Genomic DNA, 10,607 nt, shown 5'->3' on the forward strand with positions numbered 1-10,607 from the left:
GTGCAGCCTGGTTCCTCATATGCCACGGTCTGGTACCGGTCCGTGGCCCAAGGGTTGGGGATCCCTGGTCTAAACTTCTCTCTGCCTTCTTCTGCTCCTTCTTCCTTTCATCCTTCACAGGTATTTCTCCTAGTGAATCTTTTACATGTGTAATTCCATCTTGGTGTCTGCTTCATGGAGGAACTGAATTGACACAATGTGTTAATGAACAGTTTTTTATAAACATCATTTAAGCTTTTCTTGATGACTTAATGACATTGTTCTGACCATCAAACAAAGTAGTTAACTTAAATAATTATTGCAATCGGGATCGGCAAGTACTTCTCCAGTTCTTCAGAGCCTTCCCATATTTCTTTCTTTTTTTTTTTTTTGATGTAGAAAGAGCTGTACATATTTAATATATACAACCCGATGACTTTGGAGATAAGTATACATCTGTGAAGCCATCACCAGTCTATGGCATAAATACATCCAACAGGTCCAAGTTTCCTCCACCATCTCTATTATTGTGATAAGAACACTTAATGGGAGATCTACCCTCTTAGCCAAGCTCTAAGTACATAACATGGCTTTATGAACCACAGGCACCTTGTCGTGAGGATCTCTAGAATTTACTCATCTCAGGTACCTGACGTTTTGTACCCTTTGACCATCACCTCCCTGTTTCCTCCCTCCTCAGCCCCAGGCAACCACCCTTCTACCCTCTTCTAAGGGTTATTTCTAATGTCTTAAACCTTCCTCACTCCAATCAATAAGATTTTCTTTTTTAAGAGACTGGGAATCTGTTAGTGGTTGTATCTGGAATTGAAAGTTCATATTGTAAAAATGGCTGGAAGGGCCATTTGGGGACATGTTATGATGGGTAGAAAGAATTGCTTTGAATTAAAAAACAAAAAATAAATGGAGCAGTAGACAGTGATGAGAGAGAGAGAGGATCTGAGACTGATGGTTAATTAGAGAAATCAGCTTCCTTTTACTAGTATGATATTTGCTCATTTTCTATCCTTTTAAAAACTTTCAACCTTCTTGTCCTTATGTTTTGTGTGCCAGTTGCAAAGGCACAGAGCTCACTAAAAAAATCCACTTTGGTAAATTTTGCCCTTTAACTGATAAATTTAATCTGATTACATCTGTAGTCATTACTGATATGTTTGGATTCATTTTTATATTCCATTTCTCATGATATTTCTTGGCATCATTTTTCCCTTCTTTTTTCTTTTTATTTTTTTTTGCAGTATGCGGGCCTCTCACTGTTGTGGCCTCTCCTGTTGCAGAGCACAGGCTCTGGACGCGCAGGCATAGCAGCCATGGCTCACAGGCCCAGACGCTCCTCGGCATGTGGGATCCTCCCGGCACGAACAGGGGCACGAACCTGTGTCCCCTGCATCAGCAGGCGGACTCTCAACCACTGCATCACCAGGGAAGCCCTCCCCTTTATTTCCTTAGGAATTTTTTCATTCCTTCCCCCACCAAATTTATATGGCCTATTTCTATTTTTTTAGGAGTTACTCTTAAATTTTAACATGCATTCTTGCCTTAACAAAGCCTTATGGTTAATCAGAATTGCTACCTCTTCCTTAATGCAGGAGTCATAGAATGCTTGGCCTAATCTTTCCCCTCTGATCTTACATATTGTTCAGAATTGTGGTCCAACCTTATTTTTTAACCTCTCCCATCACTATTGTTATTATTGTTTCATACTGTTAATGTGAGGTTTGATTGATAGCCATGATTACCAATTCCTTTGTTCACTATTCTTTCTCATATCCCATTCCTTCTGGGTTCAATTTCCTACTTCCTGAAGTTATACCCTTTAGAATTACCTTCAGTGAGGGACTGTGAGTGTCAAACTCACTAATTCATTCTTATTTATTTCATCCTCATTTATGAATAGACGTTAAGGATAAAAAAGGCAGCTCTTGACATCTGGGACTGATCTAACTTCACAGTTAGGTCTCAATATTATTATAGATGAATCTGATGCTTACAGCTAAGCCATGCTGTTCTCTTGTTGAACATAAACAGTCTCACAGATACTTCACTCAGACAAGGTCACTGTACAGCTCACAAAACCCCAAACATCTCCCTCTCTTGCTAAAAGAGTGACTGCAACTTTTAACCAATTACAGCTTATCCTCAATCTAGTCCTCCCTCCTGATAATTATTGAGATACACAATCATAGAATTGCTCTCACTTGCTGATAACACCCACATCCAAAAAGAGTCCTCTGATTCTTTAGACCCTCCCCAAGATTACCCGATCATAGCCCAGATGCTATAATAGATCATGTCTAGCACCCTCTTACTGAGATACACCATGGTCCCCCTCTTGCCACAACAAGTATTAAACCCAACTTATTCTACTACTCAAGATATATTCTTTAAGTCTTTGACTGAAGAGCATTAACAAACTTTAACATGGTCCAAAATTTTAGACAGACAGTTATTTTCCTCTAGAACTTTGAAAATACTATTCTATTGTCTCTGACTTCTGCTGCTGATAGTACAGTCAGTACATTTTTGCTTGCTTCTGGAGATAACCTGTTTTCTCTCTCTTTTTGTTTCGGGATATTTTTTCCCCCTTTTTCTACAGTTTCCCTTTGATAAGTCAGCTTGTTGATTCATCTTTATTTATTTTGCTTGAAATAAATTATGCTTCCTGAATCTGAGTTTTAATGTCTTTCATATGCTTTCTGAATCTGAGGTTTAATGTCTTTCATCAGTTCTAGAAGTTTTTAAGCCATTATCTTTTTGAATATTGCCTTCCCCCATTCTCTTTCTCCTCATGTATGATATCCTTGGAGCTATGTTAAATCTTCTCATTCTATCCCCCATTTCTCTTAACTTCACTTCTAATATTTTCACTTGTCAATTCCTCTGTGGTAGTTTCTGGGTAATTTCTTTAGATTTGTCTTTCAGTTCTCTCATCCTCTTTATGTCTAATATGTTGTTTAACACATGCTTAAAATTTTAGATTAAGTGATATTTTTCATTTCCAAAATTTCCTTTTAATTCTTTAAAAAAATTAGTATTTTATAGTGTCTTGTTTTTTTATCTCTTCTTAAAAGCTTCAACTTTTATTTCTTTATTTTATACATGCTTATTCTATAAGTCTATAGCCCACAGTTCTTAGTTATCTATATTAATAGCTTGTCTAATTCTACTGCTTTTTATTTCTAATTATTTCAAATTGTGGCTTATTTCCTTGTGTGAACTCATATTTGGCAGCATTTTATATGTGGGACTCCAACATTGTTACCTGTGTTAAAAATGTTTTCTTCCAGAGAGGTCTATACTTTGCTTTTGTAATCCAGGGTCATTTTTTTCCCCCACTGCTCACTCTTGTAGAAGAAATATCGTTTTTATTTCTTTTATGCAGGTTTGATATCCATGATTATTCTTACTTTTGGTTTGTGCTAATTTTGCAGGGAAATTTTCTCAAGGTTTAGAATGCCAGGTTGGCCATTATTTATTCACTTAAAAAATTTTTTTCCTGGTATAATTGAAAATCATTCCATTGTTCTTTTGATTTTATCATTTCTGTTACAAAATCAAATGTCCATCTTACTGTTACTCTTTTGAAGGTAATGTGCCTTTTTTTCAGGCCATTCTTTATTTATTTATTTTTGATTGTAGTATAATTGACTTACAATATTATGTTAGGTTCAGGTGTACAACATAGTGACTTGATATTTTTATACTTTATGAGATGATCACCATGATAATTACCATGATAGTTACCATTTGTCACCATGCAAATTTATTACAATATTATTGAGTATATTCCCTATGCTGTACAGTTCATTCCTGCAATTTATTTATTTTATAACTGGAAGTTTGTACTTCTTAATTCTCTTCACCTATTTCACACATTCCCATCTCCCCTGATTCCCACTCCTGACCTCAGCAACCACCAGTTTGTTCTCTGTATCTATGAGTCTGTTTCTATTTTGTTATCTTTGTTCATTTGTTTTGTGTTTAGTTTCCATATATAAGAGAAATCCTATGATATTTGTCTTTCTCTGACTTATTTCATTTAGCATAATACCCTCTAGGTCCATCCGTATTGTCGTAAATGGTAAGATTTCATTCTTTTTTGTAGTTGAGTAATATTCCATTGAATATATATATTATGTATATAATACATAATATAAATATCCATTTTATTTTTTTATCTGTTTATCTATCAATGGACATTTAGGTTGCTTCCTAAGTAGATACTGTAAATAATGCTACCATGAACATTGGGGTGTATATATCTTTTCAAATTAGTGTTTTAATGTTCTTTGGATAAATACCCAGAAGAGGAATTACTGGATCATATGATAGTTATATTTTTAATTTTTTGAGGAACCTCCATTCTGTTTTCCATAATGGCTGTACCAGTTTACATTCCCACCAACAGTGTAGGGGAGGTTTCCCTTTTCTTCACATCCTCACTAACATATGTTATTTATTTTCTTTTTGATAATAGCCATTCACCATTGTGTTTTTTTTTTCCATTGTGGTTTTGATTTGCATTTATCTGATGATTAATGATGTTGAGCATCTTTTCATGTGCCTGTTGGACATCCATATGTCTTCTTTGGAAAAATGTCTATTCAGGTCCTCTGCCCATTTTTAAATAAGATTGGCTTTTTTATATTGAGTTGTGTGAGTTCTTTGTATATTTTGTATATTAACCTCTTATTGGGCATATCATTTGCAAATATCTTCTCCCATTCAGTAGGTTGCCTTTTTCTTCTGCTGGTGCTTTCCTTTGCTGTGCAAAAGCTTTTTAGTTTGTTGTAGTCTCATTTGTTTATTTTTGCTTCTGTTTTTCTTGCCTGAGGAGACTGATCCAAAAAAATACTGTTAAGACTGATGTCAAAGAACTCACTGCCTATGTTTTCTTCTAGGAGCTTTATAGTTTCAGGTCTTACATTTGTCTTTAATCCATTTGAGTTTATTTTTGTATATGGTATAAGAAAATGGTCTAGTTTCATTTTTTTTGCATATAGCTGTCCAGTTTTCCCAACATTATTTATTGGAGATACTGTCCTTTCCACATTGTATTTTCTTGTCCTTTTTCTTTTTTGTCATAGATTAATTGGCCATATAAGAATGGGTTTATTTCTAGGCTCTCTACTATCTTCCATTGATCTAGGTGTCTGTTTTTGTGCCAGTACCATACTGCTTTGATTACTATAGGTTTGTAGCATAGTTTGAAATCAGGGAAGCTTGATGCCTCCAGCTTTGTTCTTCTTTCTCAAAACTTCTTTGGCTATTTGGAGTCTTCTGTGGTTCTGTACAAATTTTAGAATTATTTGTACTAGTTCTGTGTAAAATGCCATTGATATTTTGATAAGGATTGCATTTAATCTATAGATTGCTTTGGGTAGTATGGACATTTTAACAAAGAGCCTGTGCTCTGAAAACAATAAGACACTGATGAAAGAAACTGAAGATAACACAAATAAATGGAAAGATATATCATGCTCATGGATCAGGCCATTCTTAAGATATTCTCTCTCTTTCTCTTTCTGAAGTCTTACTATGATGTGCCTATGTGTACTTTTCTTTGATGTTTTCCTGTTAAGAATTAGTAGAGTGTTTAGAATCTGTGAATTTGTCTTTCATTACTATGGAAACATTTTGGTCATTATTTCTTCTCATATTGCTCTGTCCCATCCTCTCTCTTTTTTCCCCTCCATTTGCATGTATGTGGAACATTCTCACCATTTCTCTAATGATCTTTTCTGTATTTTCCTGATTTTTTCATTTATGTACTTAAAGATTTTCTATTGATCTGTATTTCATTTTTTTAAGTCAGTTTTCTTTCTTTCTCTTCAAGTCTCAGTCTTATTTTCTACTCCTTTATCTTCTAGTTCAGTAATACACTCTTCTGCTGTGTTTAATCTTTGGTAAGTCCATCTAATGTGTTACTCATTTTGAGATATCATATATTCTGATTTTACAAGTAATCTCTATTTAATTTTCATTACTAGATTAGAATATTCTGATGAACATATTTTGATGTTATAATTCTCCAGAGGATTTACCTTCTCTTCTGACAGGAGATAAAGCCAGGCACTGTAATGACTTGCAACCAAGTTGCATGTATTTTATATTAAAAGTGAACTTAAATAAGTATATTAACCACAAATTAGTCATTAAAATTTTTTAATTATTAAAGAAAATACCATTTTAAATAATATTAAAGAAATATACTAAATATTTAGGTATACACTGATATCTTTTTACCTAATTCTGAACATATTTATCATCTGTATAACTTGAGGTTTTCTATCATGTTAAATTGTAATTAATTTATATTCACTTAGAATATTTATTTATTTATTCATTCAATCAAGTGTATATTAAACTCTAGTGCCATATACTCCTCAAGACACTCAAAGTTTAGAGAAGGAAATAACATATACACAATTACATTTTAGGGTAAAATTCAATTAGTGCCAAGAAACAAGGCTTTCAACTTCTCTCCTTTTATTTTCCCACCATTGGCATTACCTGGACATATATAAGGTAGACTATAGTATAAGGGTAATTCCATAGTAGCTGGCAGTCAGTCCACCGTTGCTTTCGTACTTAGGAGCATGTACTATATCACAAATTTTGCAGATGCTGCTTATCTCTCAGTGGTTATCTACCCTTTGGGAATGGCTTGAAAATATAAAGAGGGGCCTCCAGGGGCCATGCCTGTGGTATGTGGCTCTAGATGTTCCCCTCTCTGCTCCCTGGATGAAGCCAGTCTGCAGTAAGAGAGAAGAAAACCAAAGAATTCATCATGCAAAGAGAAGCAGAGAGTCCTGGCATTGTTTGAGTCTCTACTTCTCACAGTTACACAAGATAGCTCAGTGTGGTGGTTTAAAAACATGACTACAAATTATTTTGATACTCTTCCTACTGAGAAGTAGGATATATTTCCCCTTCCCTTGAATCTGAGTGTGCCTGTGCCTTGCTTGTAACCAATAGAATACAGCAGATGAGACATAGTGTGTCTTCTGACAGCAGGTCATAAAAGGTGATACATTTCAATGTTGTTAGCTGGAAAAGTTGCACTGGAGACCTGCAACTTTGAGCCACCATGTAAGAAGCCCCATTTCCTTGAGACTGCCATGCTATGAGGCAGCTCAGGCCATATGGAGATGCTGTGTGTAGAAGGTCAGGTTGATGACCCCAGCTGAGGTCCCAGATGACAGCTAACATCAGCCACCCAAGCATGTGAGCGAAGAAAGCTCCAGATAATTCCAGCCCCTAACCATTGAGTCATTCCCAGCCATAGAGTCTTCCCAGCTGAAGCCCCAGACATCATGGAGCAGAGCCATCCTCACTGTTCCCTGTCCAAAGTCCTGAACCATACAAGTCATAAACATGATAAAATGGCTGTTTTAAGTCACTAACTTTGGGGATAATGTGTTACACAGCAATAGTAACTGGAATATTCCGTAACATTCCAACAAATCTCCCTTTCAACTTAAGCTAGTTTGTTTTAATTTTTGTCTTTTCCAATCAATAAGACCTGACTAATAGAGCAAAAGAGTGAAAATGATATTATTGTGGAAATCACCTTGGTCTCCTTCAATTTATATTTAGAAAACACACACACTTAGGTACTTTAATATTAGTAGCAAAATGCTTTCTACTTAACCTGATAACTGACAGTATCTATTGGCATCTGGTGACACAGGTCAAGAGCCACTGACCCAAAGATAAGGCAAAGCAAGCAAGTTCTATGGGCCAGTGAGAATGGGAAAAGTGATAATATCCTGCAGGCCTGGTGGAGAGGGCTGTATATTTGTTGCCCAAGCAGTCAGAGCACCAAGTCCTTGCCACATGCCAGCTTGGCTTTGTGTTCAGGCTCATGCTTCTGCCTTGCCCTGATGGTTCCTGCTCTACAAAGAACCCGGTCTCTGGGAAGCATGAACATCCTGCTTGTTTGCTCCAGCACAGGGAAGACCTTTGCCTCCTAATGCTGCTCTCATTACGTTTCTAGGTTACCTGTTCCCTGCATGTAGCTCCTATTCCTCAGGTGGTTTCTCTGATCCTTCCTTGTCCAGAAAAGAAGACTTGATGGAGAAAAAGATTATGCTGTATCTCTTTTCCACACTGTGACAACTTGTCTCCAACCTGTCAATGACTTCCTTCAATCAGGATGGGATTCTTATGGGAGTGTGCAGTTAGTCACCTTTGAGTCCACCAGCCATACGTAAGAACTGCGTGTACCGCTTAGCGTGACTTAATGAAATCAACCATAGCAGCTGTAGGTTTCCCCGAAGCTAGGGTCCTTTGCAGTGTTTTCTTTCTGATCTCAATAAAAACATTTTCAGTCCCCACAGCTGGCCTTTAAACCTGACAGCATGGATGTTGGTGTCCAGCTTTCGGTGTGGCCCCAAGCTGTCCTGCAGGCAGGAAGACTGTGTTAGCTTGGCTTCCCTCATTGAAACTCTCAACCCACCGTGCTGTTCTCATTGTGTTTTCTTTTCCATCTTTTGGTAAGCTGGATCTCCAGTTCTCACATCCACTGTTACTGTGATCCATCTGGTGTCCACCTATTTCTCCTCCACTTTATCCATTTGCCTTTTTATTTTTCATTTCTAAAACATTTTCTGGGTCCCTGTGTCTTCAGTTTGAAAATAACCTCAGTGGCCCTGGATAGATTTCATTGGTCAGAGTTGTAAAGGCCCGTGAAAGCAGTGCAGAGAAATAAATCTACCTGGGGTTTCTCCGGGCTTGCAGGCTCTCTCAGGTTCTGAACTATGGAAACAAATCACATGTTGGCACTGGCTCTCAGCTCCCCACAGACGTAAGTGGTGAGGGTAACACTGGGGACACACCAGAGAGCAGTACCCCAATTCTAAGGGCTAAAAGGTGCCAAAATGTGGGCACTGAGCTCACACACCTGGGACTCAAGAGGCAGGGCTGGTGGTTTGGTTAATTCTCATTGAAGACAGCTGAGAACAGCAGGATTGGTGAGGAATGGTGGGAGGTCTCTGACAGTGAGGAGCGCTCAGTTAGGGGAGATGGATTTTTGGAGGGTTTCAGCCACAGTGGACCCAGGATAAGGGAGTGGAGAGAAGGGATCAGGCCATGGTAGGGAGAGAGGAATGTGAGTCTGGAGTAGGAATCTGCCAAGGGCTGCTTAGTGGCTTTGCTCTGGGAGTCAAGAGAATGGCTTTCTGGAATTCTGACTGCCCACAGAACTGTCCGGTCTTTCCCACCAAGGGCCTGCCTTGTGCTAGAGTGTTCTCCCCACTCCTAACATAGGGCAAGGGAAAAACCAGGCCAGGAGATAGCCAGGGCTCAAGTTCATATGTCATGGCATTTTGGATTATCACAAGGCCCTCTGAAAGGGAGGGACAGGCAATTATCCCTAGCTCACAGGAGAGGAAGCAGAGGGCCAGGCAAGTGAGCAGGTGTGTCCCTGTTTATGCTATTATGGAAAAAAAAATTAGTGTAAGTCCCCCAGATCTTTGATTCAGCTTTGATTGAAATTAAGTTACTGCCAGTGAACAGAATTTTTTAATAGGGACTTTGAGAGGATGATAAGTTCTTGATATGTGTTTTTGAAAAAGTAAATCAGTGGAAGGACTATGACTCTTCATTCAGAAAGGTCAGATGATTAGTGAATATTTATATACCAGTTACCAAAATTTTTAAGTTAATCTGTTCTTATTCTATATCTTATCATAAACTTGAGTTTCTAAATAAGTTTGTTTACTCAAAGAGGCAAAAACTAGCTTTCCTATCATACTAATAGATTTGTTCAATTGTTCTAAGGGCTGCTGACTCGTACCTGATAACCTTGAAAAAATATATATTCATTTAGAATATTAGAGCACTTGTGTAAAACATTGAATTTGTTTCTTGAGAGTTGTAATTTATGATTGCTATAGGAAGTTGATTTTTTCGCCAACCTTGTGATAATTAACCTGTGACCATGACCTTATCGATTAAATATAATGAACTCAACCATTTTAAAAGGTTCTCTTAAGAATCAGGAATGAGCCTAAGGGCTTTTCTCTTTGGAAACATCTTACAAGTAAAACAATAAGAATATCTGCTGGGTTAATTTTCAGACACACGCAGAATGTTGATTTATCCATAAGGCCATGCAATGTCCCACCTCTGGGCCTGGGGGGTGTTTGTTTTCCTACCCCTCGTCTGGCTTGTTCTTACAGGTCTTCAAGCTGAAGGGCTCCAGTTCCTCCAGGAGGTTGTCCCAGACCTTGGCTCAGGAGGCCTGGGGCCCTGCCTCTGTCTCCCGAAGTGCCCTGTGCTCCCTCTATTATTTCCTTTATGAGCTCAGACTGAGACTGGCTGTTGACTTGAATATGTTCCCCACCTCACTTTGAGATCCCAGCAGACCGTGATGTTGTCCTCGCCCTCAGCTTTGTATCCTGCGCACATCCTATGGCCAAAATATTTGTGGAACTGCAGTGGGAGCAGGATTGCGACTTCCTGGGATGGTGCTCTTCCCATCCCTGCCCCAAGATGTCTTTTGAGTTTACAGCCCCCGGGGGAGAAGCGTGTGTGTGTGTGTGTGTGTGTGTGTGTGTGTGTGTGTGTGTGACAGAGAGAGAGAGAGAGAGAGAGAGAGAGAGAGA

Source organism: Lipotes vexillifer, unplaced genomic scaffold, assembly GCF_000442215.2.
Source record: "Lipotes vexillifer unplaced genomic scaffold, Lipotes_vexillifer_v1.1 scaffold86, whole genome shotgun sequence".
Taxonomy (NCBI): Eukaryota; Metazoa; Chordata; class Mammalia; order Artiodactyla; family Lipotidae; genus Lipotes; species Lipotes vexillifer.